The 21,975-nt window shown below is 46.9% G+C and overlaps 2 pseudogenes; one reads left to right on the forward strand and one right to left on the reverse strand.

Moving 5' to 3' along the window:
- Positions 1–11,271: 11,271 nt before the first annotated feature.
- LOC134967775 (5S ribosomal RNA) lies at positions 11,272–11,390 on the reverse strand (annotated as a pseudogene).
- A 2,163-nt stretch (positions 11,391–13,553) lies between these two features.
- LOC134968170 (5S ribosomal RNA) lies at positions 13,554–13,672 on the forward strand (annotated as a pseudogene).
- Positions 13,673–21,975: the final 8,303 nt, after the last annotated feature.

Below are 21,975 nucleotides of genomic sequence, written 5' to 3' on the forward strand. Positions count from 1 at the left end.
CTAGTGGGCTGCACCCAATCCAGGACTGCCTGTACCTTGGAACCCTCCATTTGGAAACCTTCTGGGGAGATAATATATCCTAGAAATGCGATTTGCTGAACTTCAAATTCGCACTTCTCCAGCTTCGCCCCAAGCCGGTGGTCTCTGAGTTTCTGGAGGACTAAGCGTACATGCTTCCGATGTTCCTCCAGGGAATGGGAGAAGATTAGGATGTCATCTAAGTATACAACTAAGAATCTATCCAAATATTCCCTGAGCACATCATTCATGAAATCCTGGAAGACTGCCGGGGCATTACAGAGCCCAAAAGGCATCACCAAATATTCATAATGCCCTGAGTGGGTATTAAAGGCAGTCTTCCATTCATCCCCCTCTCTTATTCGGATTAGATTGTACGCACCGCGTAGGTCAATCTTAGAAAAAATGGTGGCAGTACGAAGCTGGTCAAACAAGACCGAAATGAGAGGCAGTGGGTATGAGTTTTTAATCGTGATACGGTTCAATTCCCTGAAGTCGATGCAGGGTCGCAACGAACCGTCCTTTTTACCCACGAAGAAGAACCCCGACCCAACTGGAGACTGTGAAGGTCTGATAAATCCCTTAGCCAAGTTCTCCTGAATGTACTCTGCCATAGCCTGAGTCTCAGGACGTGACAGGGAGTACAACCTGCTCTTGGGAAGCTTAGCATTTGGCAACAAATCAATGGCACAGTCATAGGGGCGATGGGGAGGTAGTACCTCTGCAACTTTTTTGGAGAACACGTCCGCAAAATCTGCATAACACCCTGGCAATCCTGGCAAACTTAGCTGCGAGAGCCTGACTGGAAGGCTCAAGCAACTCCTGAAACAATCAGTACCCCAACTAAGAATCTCCCCAGAGACCCAGTCAAATTGAGGATTGTGGGCCCTTAACCAGGGTAACCCCAACACCAATGGGGCAAAAGTACAGACAGTCACATAAAAGGACAATTTTTCAGAGTGTGTGGCTCCAATAAACAAAGAAATCTGGCTAGTGCAAGAGGTAATTTTACCTTGGGATAATGGTTCCCCGTTTAACCCACAAATCTCAATTTCCGATGCCAAGGGTACTAAGGGAACAGAGTGTTTTAGGGCGAATTGGCGGTCCATAAAAACCCCGTCGGCCCCACTGTCCACAAAGGCCTCAGTCTTGACAGTTTGACCGAGGATCTTCAAGGTCACCGGAATGATAAAAGTCTTCTTGGGAAATTCTGACTTCTGGCCTGACAGGATATTTCCCATCACCCTCAGGCCCTGAAGTTTTCCGGCTTTTCTGGGCATGATACTACCACATGACCTTTATTCCCACAGTACAAACACAACCCCTGCTGTCTCCTCCGCGTCTTCTCACGCGAGGAGAGGCGGGTAGCCCCAATCTGCATAGGCTCCTCAGAAAATTCCTCAGAGTCTGAGGTTCCCTTGGGAAGGAAGGAAATCTCAGTCTCCCTTTCAAGCCTACGCTCTCTCAGCCGTCTATCCACCCGGATGGATAACTGCATGAGCTGATCCAAGCTATCAGGCAAGGGATATTGTACCAGTTGGTCCTTTATCTGGTTAGAAAGACCTCTTCGGTACTGGTGTCTCAGGGCTGGGTCATTCCACTGGGTATCATGGGCCAACCTCCGAAACTCCGTACAGTAAACCTCAACTGGCCTTCGCCCTTGCTTAAGGATCGAAATCTGAGCCTCGGCTGAGGCCGTCTTGTCAGGGTCATCATACAACATGCCCAGTGCCGTAAAAAAAGCATCAACACTTTTAAGCGACGGACAGTCAGGCTGCAACCCATATGCCCAGACCTGTGGGTCTCCTTGTAGCAAGGAAATCACTATGCCCACCCGCTGAATCTCCGACCCAGAAGACTGAGGCCTAAGCCGGAAGTATAGCTTGCAGCTCTCCTTGAAACAAAAGAACTGCGAGCGATCTCCAGAAAAACGATCCGGGAGATTTACTTTCGGCTCCTTAACCCCTGCAGGTGCTGCTGCTGCGGGAGCTCCGCCAGCAGCCTGGGAGGTGTGCATTTTAATGGACAAATCATTAAATTGCCGAGTCAGGACCTGCACCTGATCGACCACCTGTTGCAACGTATTTTGAGGGGTATGCTCCATATTCCCACAAAATTTCAACAGGAGTATTAGGCTGCTGAATATGTTATGCACACCAGTGCCTGCAGGAAAGTACTAGTGTCAGAACTGTTATGCACTCCAGTGTCTGCAGGAATGTACTGGTGTTTGAACTGTTATGCAAAACAAATGGACTCACAGACAAACTGGGGAATATGACATAACGTACACAGAAGGTGATAGGGTAACAAAATACACACACAGTGAACAGAGAAGCCCAGAGGCTAAGGAACTGGGTATCTCCCTTGTATTAGAACTGCTCAGATGTAAAAAGCAAGATGTTGTGTTTTAATACGTAGAGAACCCGAAATGCTGTTGCTAAGGGCAACAGCAAAACCCTAAAGGGTTACCAACGGGTGTGGCAGTAAACTCCTTGGTCAGAGATGGAATGATAGACACAAGGAGAGCCTCCACAATCCTGATTCTCACTTGCAGTGCACAGGTTTAAGCTTACTGCCACTAAACTGACCCCTGACACCTAGCACAGTGAGACAGGATTAGACAGGCAAGTGTTAGAATACAGCCGCAAACTTGCTAAGTTCACAGAGTAATAACAGAACCCCAGCAAGCTAAACGACTGACTCCAGTCTTACTGCTAGGTCTGGATTGGCAGAGTGTAATACCAAATCCCCAGGCCTATTTGCAGTAAGCAACAAACAAATACAAAGCTACACAGTACTGGCTAACTTTCATGAACTGACTAACCAACAGAGATTCAGCAGCATCTGCTTACCCTGAAAAGAGGCCTTATAAAGCAGGTGCTGTCCACGCCCCATTCAGACCTCACAGACTGTGAGCACAAAAACCAGCACCGGATCCCCTGCCGTGCACAGAGCCTATAACCACTGCACAGCAAAAGACCCGAACCGGAGTATCAGCTGCGCTCAGGTTACTCCACTAGCACTTGTCTCCCGGTTGCCATGACGACGTGGCAGCACAGGGCAGGAGACCCTAACACACCATCTCTTTGTAAGTACCTCGCGCCTCACTCTCCAGCTCAGGAAATGCGCACCAGGCTTCCAATGCGCACATAACAATATGTTTATCTTTATTGTCCCCGGGTATAAACACTGTCACTTTTTTTTCTTCTTTTCTCAAAATAAGCAATAACATTTTATAAGGTATTCGGCAATAACCGCAACTTAGCTCCGGCGGATGGTGAGGGAGATGTGAGGAATGACAGGAAGGAAAATCTGCTGCAGAAGTAGAACGTGACACAGACTGGATGGATTGGAAATAAATACCAGAGAGGGAGAGAGAAGAGGAGAATAAGGAGAGAGAAGAGGGGAGAAGAGGAGAATAAGGAGAGAGAAGAGGGGAGAAGAGGAGAATAAGTAGAGAGAAGAGGGGAGAAGAGGAGAATAAGGAGAGAGAGGAGGGGAGAAGAGGAGAATAAGGAGAGAGAAGAGGGGAGAAGAGGAGAATAAGGAGAGAGAAGAGGGGAGAAGAGGAGAGTAAGGAGAGAGAAGAGGGGAGAAGAGGAGAATAAGGAGAGAGAGGAGGGGAGAAGAGGAGAATAAGTAGAGAGAAGAGGGGAGAAGAGAATAAGGAGAGAGAGGAGGGGAGAAGAGGAGAATAAGGAGAAAGAAGAGGTGAGAAGAGGAGAATAAGGAGAGAGAGGAGGGGAGAAGAGGAGAATAAGGAGAGAGAAGAGGGGAGAAGAGGAGAATAAGGAGAGAGAAGAGGGGAGAAGAGGAGAATAAGTAGAGAGAAGAGGGGAATAAGTAGAGAGAAGAGGGGAGAAGAGGAGAATAAGGAGAGAGAAGAGGGGAGAAGAGGAGAATAAGGAGAGAGAAGAGGGGAGAAGAGGAGAATAAGGAGAGAGAGGAGGGGAGAAGAGGAGAATAAGGAGAGAGAAGAGGGGAGAAGAGAATAAGGAGAGAGAGGAGGGGAGAAGAGGAGAATAAGGAGAGAGAAGAGGTGAGAAGAGGAGAATAAGGAGAGAGAGGAGGGGAGAAGAGAATAAGGAGAGAGAGGAGGGAAGAAGAGGAGAATAAGGAAAGAGTAGAAGGTGAGAAGAGGAGAATAAGGGGAGAGAAGAGGCGAATAAGGAGAGAGAAGAGGGGAGAAGAGGAGAATAAGGGGAGAGAAGAGGGGAGAAGAGGCGAATAAGGAGAGAGAAGAGAATAAGGAGAGTGAGGAGGGGAGAAGAGGAGAATAAGGAGAGAGAGGAGGGGAGAAGAGGAGAATAAGGAGAGAGAAGAGAATAAGGAGAGTGAGGAGGGGAGAAGAGGAGAATAAGGAGAGAGAGGAGGGGAGAAGAGGAGGATAAGAAGGGAGAAGAGAATAAGGAGAGAGAAGAGGAGAATAAGGAGAGAGAAGAGAAGAATAAGGAGAGAGAGGAGGGGAGAAGAGGAGAATAAGGAGAGAGAAGGGGGAAGAAGAGGAGAATAAGGAGAGAGAAGAGGGGAGAAGAGGAGAATAAGGAGAGAGAAGAGGAGAATAAGGAGAGAGAAGAGAAGAATAAGGAGAGAGAGGAGGGGAGAAGAGGAGAATAAGGAGAGAGAAGAGGGGAGAAGAGGAGAATAAGGAGAGAGAAGAGAGGAGAAGAGGAGAATAAGAAGAGAGGAGAGGAGAAGAAGAGAATAAGGAGAGAGAAGAGAGAAGTAGAGGAGAGAAGAGGAGAATAAGGAGAGAGAGGAGGGGAGAAGAGGAGAATAAGGAGAGAGAAGAGGAGAATAAGGAGAGAGAAGAGGGGAGAAGAGGAGAATAAGGAGAGAGAGGAGGGGAGAAGAGGAGAATAAGGAGAGAGAGGAGGGGAGAAGAAGAGAATAAGGAAAGAGAGGAGGGGAGAAGAGGAGAATAAGGAGAGAGGAGGGGAGAAGAGGAGAATAAGGAGAGAGAGGAGGGGAGAAGAGGAGAATAAGGAGAGAGAAGAGAGGAGAAGAAGAGAATAAGGAAAGAGGGGAGAAGAGGAGAGAAGGGGAGAAGAGGAGAATAAGGAGAGAGAGGAGGGGAGAAGAGGAGTTTAGAAGAGAGAAAAGGGAAGAAGAGGAGAATAAGGAGAGAGAAGAGGAGAATACGGAGAGAGAGGAGGGGAGAAGAGGAGAATAAGGAGAGAGAAGAGGGAAGAAGAGGAGAATAAGGAGAAAGACAGTAGAATGTGTCAGATAGGGATTCTTCAGCAGATATCTCAGGGATGACATTGCTTATGTTGCTGAAGTTGTAACTGCACAAACAAAAGTCTTTTTATGGAAATGAGATAAACTCAGGGATGACAGCCAGAAATCCAAAAGCCCCTGAGCCAGCATAGCTGCTACCGACACAACTGCTTGTGTCCAATCAATGTGATGGAGACTGGAAGCAAGGTTACTGGAATGGTAATTTGAGCTGGGGAGCATTCGATAACGAGCCATTCCCAATGTACAAGCGGAACGAGCTCTAAAGGGAAAACTGTTACATATGTGCTCTGTAAATGGAAAGTCCTGTTTATTCTTTCTGATACTTGTAACTGCAGTAAGCAAACCGAGGATGGCTTGTGCTGAGACATAGGGGTCTGTTTATTAAGCCTTCGAGAGAGATAAAGTGGAGAGAGATAAAGGACCAGCAAATTAGCTTACTGTACCTGCGTTCCCCCATTTATTAGCTTACTGTACCTGCGTTCCCCCATTTATTAGCTTACTGTACCTGCGTTCCCCCATTTATTAGCTTACTGTACCTGCGTTCCCCCATTTATTAGCTTACTGTACCTGCGTTCCCCCATTTATTTGCTTACTGTACCTGTGTTCCCCCATTTATTTGCTTACTGTGCCTGCGTTCCCTCATTTATTAGCTTACTGTACCTGCGTTCCCCCATTTATTAGCTTACTGTACCTGCGTTCCCCCATTTATTTGCTTACTGTGCCTGCGTTCCCCCATTTATTAGCTTACTGTACCTGCGTTCCCCCATTTATTAGCTTACTGTACCTGCGTTCCCCCATTTATTAGCTTACTGTACCTGCGTTCCCCCATTTATTAGCTTACTGTACCTGCGTTCCCCCATTTATTAGCTTACTGTACCTGCGTTCCCCCATTTATTTGCTTACTGTGCCTGCGTTCCCCCATTTATTAGCTTACTGTACCTGCGTTCCCCCATTTATTTGCTTACTGTACCTGCGTTTTCCCATTTAGTTGCTTACTGTACCTGCGTTTCCCCATTTATTTGCTTACCGTGCCTGCGTTCCCCCATTTAGTTGCTTACTGTGCCTGCGTTTCCCCATTTATTTGCTTACCATGCCTGCGTTCCCCCATTTAGTTGCTTAACGTGCTGGCGTTCCCCCATTTAGTTGCTTAGTGTTCCTGTGTTCCCCCATTTATTTGCTTACCGTGCCTGCGCTCCCCAATTTAGTTGCTTATCGTGCCTGCGTTTCCCCATTTAGTTGTTTGCTGTGCATCCGTTTCCCCATTTATTTGCTTACCGTGCTTGCATCCCCCCATTTATTTGTTTACCATGCCTGCCTTCCCCCATTTAGTTGCTTACAGTGCCTGTGTTCTCACATTTAGTTGCCTACCGTACCTGCATTCCCACATTTATTTGCTTACTGTACCTGCATTCCTCCATTTAGTTGCTTACCGTGCCTGTATTCCCCCATTTATTTGCTTATCGTGCCTGCGTTCCCCCATTTAGTTGCTTACCGTGCCTGCATCCCCCCATTTAGTTGCTTGCCGTGCCTGCGTTCCCCCATTTATTTACTCACCAAGCCTGCATTCCCCCATTTATTTGCTTACCTTTCCTGCGTTCCCCCATTTATTTGATTATCATGCCTGCGTTCCCCCATTTAGTTGCTTACCGTGCCTGTGTTCTCACATTTATTTGCTTACTGTACCTGCATTCCTCCATTTAGTTGCTTACCGTGCCTGTATTCCCCCATTTATTTGCTTACCGTGCCTGTATTCCCCCATTTCTTTGGTTACCGTGCTTGCGTCCCCCCATTTATTTGTTTACCATGCCTGCCTTCCCCCATTTAGTTGCTTACCATGCCTGTGTTCTCACATTTATTTGCTTACTGTACCTGCATTCCTCCATTTAGTTGCTTACCGTGCCTGTATTCCCCCATTTATTTGCTTATCGTGCCTGCGTTCCCCCATTTAGTTGCTTACCATGCCTGCATTCTCCCATTTAGTTGCTTACCGTGCCTGCGATCCCCTATTTATTTGCTTACCGTGCCTGCGTTCCCCTATTTAGTTGCTTGCCGTGCCTGCGTTCCCCCATTTATCTACTCACCAAGCCTGCATTCCCCCATTTATTTGCTTACCTTGCCTGCGTTCCCCCATTTATTTGATTATCATGCCTGAGTTCCCCCTTTTAGTTGCTTACCGTGCCTGCATTCCCCTATTTAGTTGCTTACCGTGCCTGTATTCCCCCATTTCTTTGGTTACCGTGCTTGCGTCCCCCCATTTATTTGTTTACCATGCCTGCCTTCCCCCATTTAGTTGCTTACCATGCCTGTGTTCTCACATTTAATTGCCTACTGTACCTGCATTCCTCCATTTAGTTGCTTACCATGCCTGTATTCCCCCATTTATTTGCTTATCGTGCCTGCGTTCCCCCATTTAGTTGCTTACCATGCCTGCATTCCCCCATTTAGTTGCTTACCGTGCCTGCGATCCCCCATTTATTTGCTTACCGTGCCTGCATTCCCCTATTTAGTTGCTTGCCGTGCCTGCGTTCCCCCATTTATTTACTCACCAAGCCTGCATTCCCCCATTTATTTGCTTACCTTGCCTGCGTTCCCCCATTTATTTGATTATCATGCCTGCGTTCCCCCAATTAGTTGCTTACCGTACCTGCATTCCCACATTTATTTGCTTACTGTACCTGCATTCCCCATTTATTTGCTTACCGTGCCTGTATTCCCCCATTTATTTGCTTATTGTGCCTGCGTTCCCCCATTTAGTTGCTTACCATGCCTGCATCCCCCCATTTAGTTGCTTACCGTGCCTGCGTTCCCCCATTTATTTGATTATCATGCCTGCGTTCCCCCATTTAGTTGCTTACCGTGCCTGCATTCCCCCATTTAGTTGCTTACCGTGCCTGCACTCCCCCATTTAGTTGCTTATATTGCCTGCGTCCCCTTAATTTATTAGCTTACCGTGCCTGCGTTTCCCCATTTAGTTGCTTACCATGCCTGTGTTCCCCCATTTAGTTGCTTGCAGTGCCTGCGTTCCCCCATTGGTTTGCTTACCGTGCCTGCATTCCCATTTATTTGCTTACCATGCCTGCATTCCCCAATTTATTTGCTTACCATGCCTGCGTTCCCCATTTATTTGTTTACCGTGCCTGCATTCCTCCATTTAGTTGCTTACCATGCCTGCATTCCCCATTTAGTTGCTTACTGTGCCTGCATTCCCCCATTTAGTTGCTTACCGTGCTTGCGTTCCCCCATTTATTTGCTTACTATACCTGCGTCCCCCCATTTAGTTGCTTACCGTGCCTGCATTCCCCCATTTATTTTCTTACTATACCTGCGTTCCCCCATTTAGTTGCTTACCATGCTTGCCTTACCCCATTTATTTGCTTACCATGTCTGCATTCGCCTATTTGGTTGCTTACTGTGCCTTCATTCCCCCATTTATTTGCTTACCGTGCTTTCATTCCCCCATTTATTTGCTCACCGTGCCTGCATTCCCCTATTTATTTGCTTACCGTGCCTGTGTTCCCCATTTATTTGCTTACCATGCCTGCATTCCCCCATTTATTTGCTTACTATACCTGAGTTCCCCCATTTAGTTGGTAACCGTGCCTGTGTTCCCCCATTTATTTTCTTACCGTGCCTGCATTCCCTCATTTAGTTGCTTACCGTGCCTGCGTTCCCCCATTTAGTTGCTTACCGTGCCTGCGTTCCCCCATTTAGTTGCTTACTGTGCCTGCATTCCCCCATTAAGTTGGTTACTGTGCCTGCGTTCCCCCATTTAGTTGCTTACCGTACCTGCATTCCCCAATTTATTTGCTTACCATACCTGCGTTCCCCTATTATGTGCTTACCGTGTCTACGTTCCCCCATTTTGTTGCTTACCGTCCCGGATTTCTGCTATTAAGTTCCTGCGTTCCCTTATTATGTGCTTACCGTGCTTGCATTCACCTATTATGTGCTTACCGTGCCTGCATTCCCTTATTATGTGCTTATCGTGCCTGCATTCCCCTATTTATTTGCTTACCATGCCTGCGTTCCCCCATTTATTTGCTTACTATACCTGAGTTCCCCCATTTAGTTGCTTACCGTGCCTGCATTCCCCCATTTAGTTGGTTACCGTGCCTGTGGTCCCCCATTTAGTTGCTTACCGTGCCGGATTTCCGCTATTATGTGCTTACCGTGCTTGCATTCCCCTATTATGTGCTTACTTTGCCTGCATTCCCTTATTATTTGCTTACCGTGCTTGCATTCCCTTATTATGTGCTTACCGTGCCTGCATTCCCTTATTATGTGCTTATCGTGCCTGCAATCCGCTACTTATTTGCTTACCATACCTGTGTTCCCCCTTTTATTTGCTCCCTTCCTTTGGCACTTGCATGCCCTTCTTGGTGCTTTATACACAACATAGAATGTGACCGTTTGGCCCATCTAGTCTGCCCATTTTTCTTTTGTGTGACATGCACTTTGCAAGTCACATACCCCGTAATGTTGTCCTTCTATTCTCTCTAGGTCACCGCTCTACTCTTGCTCCTCGAGTAAAATCTGACTCAATATTCCGAATGATTTGTTTTTGTCATTGTTCCGACTCCTCTTTGGACAAACAAGGACATTGTTATCCGAACGGAGTCTACAACGCAATGGCTATGTATGTATGGCCAGACTGGGGCCCAGCTGGGAGGAACTGGTTCATGCCCATCTTGAGTGAAATTATGTGTACGTTCAGTGACATCCACAACTCGGAATGACCCCCTTTGTACCTGTTTACCAAATAATGGCTGGAGCTGTCCTTTAGTGATATTAAATACTGTGTGGGAAAATACCTCTGGCGTTGTGGCCTGGTCTGGGCAGCGGATGGTGCCTCCAACTGGATGACACCATTTCCATACATCTTGCCCGGGAAAAGATGCAGTCTCCTGTCTGCTCCTAGGAATGGTGTGGCTTCCCTCATTGATTCTCTGGGCATTATTGCGGCGCCCTGACCGTGCATTTAGACGCATGGCATCCACCCAGGAGGCAGCCTGGAACTTAGTATTCCACTAGGACCCACAAGGATCAAACAGCAATGGAGTCACATGAAGCGTCGGCTGCTGGAGATCAGCAGGAGACGAGAGGAGTAATGCGTCATACACGGCAGCGGTGAGGTCATACATAGCAGCAGTGAGGTCATACACAACAGCAGTGAGGTCATACACGGCAGCTGTGAGGTCATACATGGAAACCAATCAGGGAATGCCAGAGATAAAGGCTGACAGCGTCAGTGCACAAGTTTAAGACCTGATTCTCAGGTAATACAAGGGAAGTAGAGAAAGGGCTGTCAGGGGATGGCTAATCCAATCGGGGCCTGACGCCATCCTGAATAAGTTTTCAAAAAGGGGGAAGGTTTATCCTGCACCGGCCTGTTTTTTAGATATATATGAGATAATGATACTTAAACCAAAAATCGGACAATAATATTAAATAAACATTATTCCCATCTGTCCATATGGCGGTGCGCCCCGAGTCAAAGAGAAGGCAAAATGTAACAAAAGGAGAAAAAAGTATGACTCTTGTTTGGGCGCACTCTTGTTGTATCGTGTTGTCTATTGATTAGTGATGTGTATAAAAATATAGTCAAATCTTTATTTCTACTCATAAAATAAATGGGAACTCAGCACAAAAGAAAAAATCAGTGATTAAGTTTAACATAAATGGATAGTAGCATTCCAAATGATGAAACAAAAATTGTATTTTTCTGAAATTAGAAATGTTCAGATCTTATTTTATGCTCAGATAAATGCATATTGGAAGATAGCTACATACCATGCTGCTTCCGTCTGCTAAAGATCTGTACAAACTGTGTTTGTATTGATAAAGCCCTAAGTAGGGATGATTTCAAGTGAGGGACTACACCCTGACTGAGATCTAGCCCTGATAATTCAAGTCCTTATTGGAGATGGAGATGAGATATGAACACAATGAGGTGCTAAGAATAAGTGAAAGTGGTGATCCTGCTGTTAGTGTTATCTCACAGGGAATGCAGCCTTCCTACTGCACTGGGTATTCCCTAGTGGTCGCCCAACTAGGTACTGACCTAGCCCACCTCCGTTTAGCTTCCAAGATCAGACGAGATTGGGCGTGAGCGTAGGGGTATGGTAGTAGGAAGATTTGCCCTGTGCCACTAATGAGAGTGCACCGAAACAGAAGATGGATTGCCCTCTGAGAGGGGAATGGAGGAAAAGAAGAGATGGGGGGGGGGGGGGGGGGGGGGAAGAAGGAAAGGATAGATATTGGAGCGTGAATCTGCTGTCCTCGTTAGACGGGAGAGACGTGTCCCCAGGGGGACGCGTTCACCAGAATCGTGGATGAGAGTTCACGGAAAAAAGAATTGGATGAAAAAAGAAGAAAAAAAGGAGAAAAAGAGAAAGAGAGGGAATTGCATGGACATGGGAATCACTGTAATAAATAGCAATATCAAGCAAGAGCCAAACATGCCGTGTGTGAATTTGAGAATGTTAACACTGAGGATATTTGGGCAGGAGGAAGAGAGATATTGAAAAACCTCCTGCTGAGGGTCAAATTACCGGCAGAGGACTTGGTGCAAAATCACACACCACTGCTAGTCCTAAACGTGTACCTTAAATTGTACAGTAAGACGCCAGTAATGGTGAAGACCCTATTGGTCAGCTTTAAACACACTAGATCATACGCCCAAAGGCATATTGGGTTATACTGAATTCAGTCAAAAGAACCCCATGCAGTTTGTAAATTATCAGATAGTCAACACAATGTATCAAAGACTTATTATGATTGTACTGATTTCAGTCTTCGGACATATATGCAATTTGGTCAGAAAAATATGATATATACAGGACTCAGAATTATAGCACAGTGAAATCATGAAAACACACAGTTTGAGATTTTGGAGCAGATATGGCTGCGTGACCACACAAAATTAAATGTGTGTGTACCTGAGGAAATCTGCATTCATTCAATGAGGGGTTTTACCCGCATCTAACAGAGTAAGGATGAAACATCAAAAATAATATTTGGTGAAACACAACATGGTTACATATCACTAAAAGCTTAATTATAATGCCCCTGGGAAGATCCAGTAGTGTTATGCGATAAAGAGGTCTCACTTAAGCAAATGATAAATAAATTAGAACCAGGAAAATAAATAGTTAAATGCAGGTAAATGTCGAATATCACCCATGCAGTCTTCAGGTGGGAGGGGGTCCGCAGGAAAGAGGGGAAAACGCGTTTCACCCGGTCACGGGCTTGTTCACTTCCATGAAGCAGCTGCTTATTTTCCTGGTTCTAATTTATTTATCATTTGCTTAAGTGAGACCTCTTTATCGCATAACACTACTGGATCTTCCCAGGGGCATTATAATTAAGCTTTTAGTGATATGTAACCATGTTGTGTTTCACCAAATATTATTTTTGATGTTTCATCCTTACTCTGTTAGATGCGGGTAAAACCCCTCATTGAATGAATGCAGATTTCCTCAGGTACACACACATTTAATTTTGTGTGGTCACGCAGCCATATCTGCTCCAAAATCTCAAACTGTGTGTTTTCATGATTTCACTGTGCTATAATTCTGAGTCCTGTATATATCATATTTTTCTGACCAAATTGCATATATGTCCGAAGACTGAAATCAGTACAATCATAATAAGTCTTTGATACATTGTGTTGACTATCTGATAATTTACAAACTGCATGGGGTTCTTTTGACTGAATTCAGTATAACCCAATATGCCTTTGGGCGTATGATCTAGTGTGTTTAAAGCTGACCAATAGGGTCTTCACCATTACTGGCGTCTTACTGTACAATTTAAGGTACACGTTTAGGACTAGCAGTGGTGTGTGATTTTGCACCAAGTCCTCTGCCGGTAATTTGACCCTCAGCAGGAGGTTTTTCAATATCTCTCTTCCTCCTGCCCAAATATCCTCAGTGTTAACATTCTCAAATTCACACACGGCATGATTGGCTCTTGCTTGATATTGCTATTTATTACAGTGATTCCCATGTCCATGCAATTCCCTCTCTTTCTCTTTTTCTCCTTTTTTTCTTCTTTTTTCATCCAATTCTTTTTTCCGTGAACTCTCATCCACGATTCTGGTGAACGCGTCCCCCTGGGGACACGTCTCTCCCGTCTAACGAGGACAGCAGATTCACGCTCCAATATCTATCCTTTCCTTCTTCCCCCCCCCCCCCCCCCCCCCCCCCCCATCTCTTCTTTTCCTCCATTCCCCTCTCAGAGGGCAATCCATCTTCTGTTTCGGTGCACTCTCATTAGTGGCACAGGGCAAATCTTCCTACTACCATACCCCTACGCTCACGCCCAATCTCGTCTGATCTTGGAAGCTAAACGGAGGTGGGCAAGGTCAGTACCTAGTTGGGCGACCACTAGGGAATACCCAGTGCAGTAGGAAGGCTGCATTCCCTGTGAGATAACACTAACAGCAGGATCACCACTTTCACTTATTCTTAGCACCTCATTGTGTTCATATCTCATCTCCATCTCCAATAAGGACTTGAATTATCAGGGCTAGATCTCAGTCAGGGTGTAGTCCCTCACTTGAAATCATCCCTACTTAGGGCTTTATCAATACAAACACAGTTTGTACAGATCTTTAGCAGACGGAAGCAGCATGGTATGTAGCTATCTTCCAATATGCATTTATCTGAGCATAAAATAAGATCTGAACCTTTCTAATTTCAGAAAAATACAATTTTTGTTTCATCATTTGGAATGCTACTATCCATTTATGTTAAACTTAATCACTGATTTTTTCTTTTGTGCTGAGTTCCCATTTATTTTATGAGTAGAAATAAAGATTTGACTATATTTTTATACACATCACTAATCAATAGACAACACGATACAACAAGAGTGCGCCCAAACAAGAGTCATACTTTTTTCTCCTTTTGTTACATTTTGCCATCCTGAATAAACCACAGCTGAAACCCTCAGTAACCAGGGCTGCCGGAGTGAAGTGTGACACCGGGCAGAACAATTAGTGGCCTGCAGCCACCTAAAGTGCCATCACCGTTTTACTCCAGAGGACGGATAATCCGGCTTTGTAGGATTTAGTTCAGCATCAGGTGGAGCGTTGGCATTCTCTAATCCTGCATTACAAATCCCGCACATTACTTACAGCCTACGGGCAGCCGACATTTCTTCCGTCCTGGTTGTTATTTTCTTCCTCTTCCTATTTATTCATGGCCACTCAATAGACGGACGGTAGCGACAGGCAGTTTCGCTGTGCTTCAGCTGACTTACATATCATTTTACCTCATGCAGGGCTGCGGCGGCGTCTGCGATCACGAGGTGCGCTGAGAGCTGGATTTCTCGCTCTCTCACCGGTTATCTGCTCACCTGTGCGAACAATACGCCAGGCATTGCATGGTGTCTCTAACAACGCAGAGTTTAGCACTCTGCAAGTCGTGTCTGCGGCCGGCTGCATTTACACCGCGGTGCCCTCATTCTGCTCCCAGATGTCTGCAATAACAGCACAAAGGAGCAGTGGGTCAGGCGTGGGTACATTGGAGGTCATTCCGAGTTGTTCGCTCGTTATTATTTTTCGCTACGGTGCGATTAGTCGCAAACTGCGCATGCGCAATGTACGCAGCGCGCCTGCGCCAAGTAAATTAGCACAAAAGTTTGGTATTTTACTCACGGCGTAACAAAGTTTTTTCATCGTTCTGCTGATCGGAGTGTGATTGACAGGAAGTGGGTGTTTCTGGGCGGAAACTGGCCATTTTCTGGGAGTGTGCGGAAAAACGCAGGCGTGCCAGGATAAAACGCGGGAGTGTCTGAAGAAACGGGGGAGTGTCTGGCCTAACGCTGGGCGTGTGTGAGACGTCAAACCAGGAACGAAACTGACTGAACTGATCGCTATTTGTGAGTAGGTCTGGAGCTACTGAGAAACTGCTGAGAAATTTCTATTCGCAATTCTGCTAATCTTTCGTTCGCAATTCTGCTAAGCTAAGATACACTCCCAGAGGGCGGCGGCCTAGCGTGTGCAATGCTGCTAAAAGCAGCTAGCGAGCGAACAACTCGGAATCACCCCCATTGTGCTCAGGGAAAATGAAGCCTCATTATATGACTGTGTGTAATCTTGTGGCAAGAATGAGCAGTAACAGCTAACGCCGGAGTCCACTTACTGCTGGTACTAGCCGCTCTCGTGTCACAGCAATGCTGCGGCTGACGCTTTCCGTTATCCGGAGTACAGTAAGGTAGGTGCGTCAGAGGGCAGAAGAACTACAGGTAAGTGCCGGGACCCTGCTCGTTATAGTAATGGATGGAAGGGCCGCCGTCGCCTAAATGATTCATTGCTGAACAGTTACTTATATAATAGCGCCAGCATATACCGTAGCGCTTTACAATTGGGAACGTAACAGTAACAGAACAGCAATAAAACAATACGGGGTTCCATATACGTAAGGCTGGTTGCATCAACGAGGAATAAGAGACTCGCGTGGGTGTGAACGCAGCATGCGCTGTCGATGTTGGGGAGTAGTGGAGCGATTGTTTGTCTTCTGCGCAATGCGTCTATGTTGCACAAAGAGGCAGAGTTGCGATTGAGGCACGCGGGAGATGGTCGGTCTCAGAAATGTGTGTTACACAAAGAGGCAGAGTTGCGATTGAGGCACGCGGGAGATGGTCGGTCTCAGAAATGTGTGTTACACAAAGAGGCAGAGTTGCGATTGAGGCACGCGGGAGATGGTCGGTGTCAGAAATGTGTGTTACACAAAGAGGCAGAGTTGCGATTGAGGCACGCGGCAGATGGTCGGTGTCAGAAATGTGTGTTACACAAAGAGGCAGAGTTGCGATTGAGGCACGCGGGAGATGGTCGGTGTCAGAAATGTGTGTTACACAAAGAGGCAGAGTTGCGATTGAGGCACGCGGCAGATGGTCGGTGTCAGAAATGTGTGTTACACAAAGAGGCAGAGTTGCGATTGAGGCACGAGGCAGATGGTCGGTCTCAGAAATGTGTGTTACACAAAGAGGCAGAGTTGCGATTGAGGCACGCGGCAGATGCTCGGTGTCAGAAATGTGTGTTACACAAAGAGGCAGAGTTGCGATTGAGGCACGCGGGAGATGGTCGGTCTCAGAAATGTGTCTTACACAAAGAGGCAGAGTTGCGATTGAGGCACGCGGCAGATGGTCGGTGTCAGAAATGTGTGTTACACAAAGAGGCAGAGTTGCGATTGAGGCACACGGCAGATGCTCGGTGTCAGAAATGTGTGTTACACAAAGAGGCAGAGTTGCGATTGAGGCACGCGGGAGATGGTCGGTCTCAGAAATGTGTGTTACACAAAGGGGCAGAGTTGCGATTGAGGCACGCGGCAGATGGTCGGTGTCAGAAATGTGTGTTACACAAAGAGGCAGAGTTGCGATTGAGGCACGAGGCAGATGGTCGGTCTCAGAAATGTGTGTTACACAAAGAGGCAGAGTTGCGATTGAGGCACAAGGCAGATGGTCGGTCTCAGAAATGTGTGTTACACAAAGAGGCAGAGTTGCGATTGAGGCACGCGGGAGATGGTCGGTCTCAGAAATGTGTGTCACACAAAGAGGCAGAGTTGCGATTGAGGCACGCGGCAGATGGTCGGTGTCAGAAATGTGTGTTACACAAAGAGGCAGAGTTGCGATTGAGGCACGCGGCAGATGCTCGGTGTCAGAAATGTGTGTTACTCAAAGAGGCAGAGTTGCGATTGAGGCACGCGGGAGATGGTCGGTCTCAGAAATGTGTGTCACACAAAGAGGCAGAGTTGCGATTGAGGCACGCGGCAGATGGTCGGTGTCAGAAATGTGTGTTACACAAAGAGGCAGAGTTGCGATTGAGGCACGCGGCAGATGCTCGGTGTCAGAAATGTGTGTTACTCAAAGAGGCAGAGTTGCGATTGAGGCACGCGGGAGATGGTCGGTCTCAGAAATGTGTGTCACACAAAGAGGCAGAGTTGCGATTGAGGCACGCGGCAGATGGTCGGTGTCAGAAATGTGTGTTACACAAAGAGGCAGAGTTGCGATTGAGGCACGCGGCAGATGCTCGGTGTCAGAAATGTGTGTTACTCAAAGAGGCAGAGTTGCGATTGAGGCACGCGGGAGATGGTCGGTCTCAGAAATGTGTGTCACACAAAGAGGCAGAGTTGCGATTGAGGCACGCGGCAGATGGTCGGTGTCAGAAATGTGTGTTACACAAAGAGGCAGAGTTGCGATTGAGGCACGCGGCAGATGCTCGGTGTCAGAAATGTGTGTTACACAAAGAGGCAGAGTTGCGATTGAGGCACGCGGGAGATGGTCGGTCTCAGAAATGTGTGTTACACAAAGGGGCAGAGTTGCGATTGAGGCACGCGGCAGATGGTCGGTGTCAGAAATGTGTGTTACACAAAGAGGCAGAGTTGCGATTGAGGCACGCGGCAGATGCTCGGTGTCAGAAATGTGTGTTACACAAAGAGGCAGAGTTGCGATTGAGGCACGCGGGAGATGGTCGGTCTCAGAAATGTGTGTTACACAAAGGGGCAGAGTTGCGATTGAGGCACGCGGCAGATGGTCGGTGTCAGAAATGTGTGTTACACAAAGAGGCAGAGTTGCGATTGAGGCATGCGGGAGATGGTCGGGGTCAGAAATGTGTGTTACACAAAGAGGCAGAGTTGCGATTGAGGCACACGGGAGATGGTCGGTGTCAGAAATGTGTGTTACACAAAGAGGCAGAGTTGCGATTGAGGCACGCGGGAGATGGTCGGTCTCAGAAATGTGTGTTACACAAAGAGGCAGAGTTGCGATTGAGGCATGCGGGAGATGGTCGGTGTCAGAAATGTGTTGAAATGTATTGGCCACGGTGACAGGGAGGTGGCTTAGTGCACGTACGCAGATGGTCTGTATTATGGGAGTGTCGCGGATGCGTTGTGGGTGTGTACAGAGATGATCAGTCGCTCACATAGGAGGCCACACTCAGGTAGAGAGACTGCACCTACCAAAGACGCACTGATTGGCATTACAGCATCTGTGAACACTGACAGTGGGTATCTCAGTCCTGGCACATTCCAGAGACAGCTTGTAGCGGCATTCGCACAAAGTTGCAGACATGAACACAGCCCACTCAGAACTGGCCCCAGTGTGTGTACGAGTACCGGACTGGTCTCCTCTAATTGCCTTCTGCCGCTCGTACTTTTAATTAAGAAAAAAATACTTTGTGCGGGAGAAATCAACGGGGTCGTGTCTGGTGTTCCGCATGGGAGCAGGAGAGACACGTGTGTGCGGTGGATGATCCAGGCCTCTTATTGCTGCTTGCTTTCTATCAGAGAGGCGCGCAGACTCCCGTGTTTTGGTTGTGGGTCTAAATCATTGCTGAATTTTGATTTTGTTTTTGGTAAAACCACCATCAAGTGTTTTGGATTAGTAAAAATTGATAGAAACAGCTAAATCATGTCATTTGGACCTATATTTGTTCCCACGGTATTACTAGCGTCAGTAACATTCATTTCCAGGGTAAAATGGCGCCTGCAATCACTCGGGAGGCATGCCATCAAAACACGTAAGATTCGGTTCCTAGATCTGACATCTGAACCTGGTGAGATGACCCCAGCCCCAAGTTCTGCTTTCAGCAAGACCGAACCGCTCATCTCTACTGTCTCTCTATACCAGGTAGTCAAACACATGAACTTATTACAGGGTGCCAGGAGTCGGCTGCCAATCTACGCGGGCTCCTCAGGAGAAGGTGTTGGCAGGAGGAGACACATCTCTCGCTGTATATAGGAGAGTAATTGCGGCTCCCAGCTAAGTGGCGTATTCTCCTCACATTGCTTCCAGCAGCAGTAATGGCTTCTGGCTCTGTCTCCCCGTGTCACGGAATGGCACAGGGGTCCTCTCTAATTGATGGTCCTGACGCTGCGGCATTGTACACCCTGCCCCAACGTGTATAACACATCCTGTATAAATGAATATGGAAGAGCCCACCCCCCATTATGTGCAACACAACCCTACACACAGGGTTCTATCTCTCCTCTCATTGCTACTAATATTTTTCTTGCATGAAAACACTCCAGTCAAATTGCTCAGTTTCCACGGTAACCATTTTAAACGAGCTTAATTCAGATACGGCAAGGTGAAGATGTCACGTCTCCTTAAAAGCACCGCAGAAGGGAATCGCGTTTATCTGTTGGCGCGGCTGTCAGGCCGTACGCTGATTTTCTGACTGACTTGCCCGCCATTTCTCTCAGTGTCAGAGAAAGTGGATCTGCAGCGTAAGGAACGCTGCCATCCGTGAGGTCCTCACTGCGTGGAGACATGAGGTATTATTAGGATACCGTGTTTCCATGAAGACCTCTCATCCTCACTACTTCTTTATGTTTCCGGAGCATTGCAATATATTTCTATCACCTTGGCGTTCTCTAGCGCTTGGCGAGGGCATATGGGACCTGGCAGCGCTGGAACGTCACACTTCAGCTGTGAGTGATACCTGGGAAGTGTGAGTTAAGACGGATTCTTGAAGCTTCAAAGCAAGTGAGAGCCTCCGCGCACAAATAAATTGGATATTTGGCAGCTATCAGGGTAACGGCGCGGCTGCTCACATCTCCTTCCAGATAATTAGTGGTGTCAACAGCATTCCATTTCATTTGAACACATCCTATGGAATTGCTAATGTTAGCCCGGGATGTAAGCAGACTTTCATTATAAAGTCCTTTGTTTGCTCAATGCAATATGCTCCTGCTATTTGCCACTTAAACATTCATTGTGTAGAAGAAGAAAGACGTGATAGCTGAGTCCTGCTGTAGTGATTCCCGGGGGGACTCTGAGGATCTGCAGCCTGTTGGCCGTACACGTCCTCCCTGGTAACAGCTTAGCAATGCCCATTGCACTGAAAATTATGATTATCGATGTGAGATGAAATTATACGTAAGTGGGGGGCTCAGAGCCGACCCTAACCAATATGATGCCCTAGGCAAGATTTTGGCTTGTGCCCCCTAGCACCGCCGCTAGTTCCGCCTCTGACCCTGCACCCCTTTCCCAGCACCATCACCCATAGCAGTCTTCATTCTTCATTCTGGTGGTCCTCCTACCCCCCATAAGTGGCCAGCCCAAAAAGTGGCCAGTTTTTGTTGGGAAGGGGCATGGCCACACAATAGTACCCCCAATTCAAATTACGCCACACAGTAGTGCAACTTTATTCACATTATATCAAGCGATAGTGTCCCTTATCACGTTACATCACACAGTAGTACCACTGTACCTTATATACATTACTCCTCACAGTAGTGCCCCTTATTCACATTACACCACACTGAATTGCTCCTTATTCACATTACACTACACCATATTGCTCTTTATTCACATTACACCACACAGTAGTGCCCTTTCTATACGTTGTGCCACACAGTAGAGTACCTTATACACATTATGCCACACAGTAATGCCTTTATACACATAATACCACACAGTAATGCCTTTATACACATAATACCACACAGTAATGACCATTACATATATAACACACATTATTTATGTTTGTATAAACATAATGCGTCTTACACATTATACCAACCTTTATTAATGCCCTTATACACATAGGGCGGAATTCAATTGTTTGAAAAATCGGTTGGGTGTCTGTTTTTTCCTGTCTATTAGATAGGAAAAAACAGACACCCAACTGATTTTTCAAACAATTGAATACCCCCCATAATGTCTCTTAAACATATGCTGCACATTATTAATGCCCTTATACACATAATGACACACATAGTGCCCCTTACACATATGTTGCACATTTTTAATGCATTTATACACATGACACACATACTGCCCCTTACACATATGCCAGTCACTATTGCACAACCAACCCCCTGCACACAGCACTCACAATGCTGCTAACACTGTGACCTCTGCCTCTGCTTGCATACAGATGTGTCCTCGTACATCTTGCCTCAATACGCCATGCAGCTCCCGTCCAGCTCTGCTAACGTTGGGCGCCTTTTTTTTGCCAAAAATGCATCTTATTTGCATTGCTATGTGACTAGGATGCACGAGCAGCTTCTCCTGATTAAAATGATATGCAGCATGCCTATATTCTATGTGCGACTGTGGCTGTATCTGCATACGAAATGCTACGTTACAGTGATTTCCAGGAATACACTGTAACATAGCATTTCGTATGTAGATACAGCCGCAGTCACACACAGAATATAGGCATGACGCATATCATTTTAATCAGCAGAAGCTGCTTGTGCCCCCAGGCATTTGCATATTTTGCCTATGCCTAGGGCCGACTCTGGGGTGGTGGGGTAAGTGTAGATCGTTATCAGTGTGGTAACAGTACGCACCTGCTGTGTCGTTAGTAAAGGATATGAGCAGTGTTGGGCTGCGGCATTGAGGGACCATCGGGGCAATGCAGTGGTAGAGGCCCATGAATGGGGGTGTGGCCAGTCTCCAGAGGGGGTGTGGCCAGACACCACAAAGACTTGGCTAACCATTAGAGAGTGCATGGTCTGGGCCCTCTGATAAATATACAGTATTTGCTGGCGTATAAGACTACTTTTTTGCCCTGAAAAACATGCCTCCAAGTGGGGGGGTCGTCTTATACGCCGGGTGCACTTCAGTTGGGATAGACATAGCTGCCATAGTGGCCTTCCGATACTCGCCCGGTGCCCATAGTGGCCTCCCGATGCCCGCCCACCTCATTCTACTCACCATCCAGTATCGCGCGGTATCCAGTGCGGCCGCGGCGGGTCACTA

This window comes from Pseudophryne corroboree, chromosome 10 (genome assembly GCF_028390025.1).
Source record: "Pseudophryne corroboree isolate aPseCor3 chromosome 10, aPseCor3.hap2, whole genome shotgun sequence".
Lineage (NCBI taxonomy): Eukaryota > Metazoa > Chordata > Amphibia > Anura > Myobatrachidae > Pseudophryne > Pseudophryne corroboree.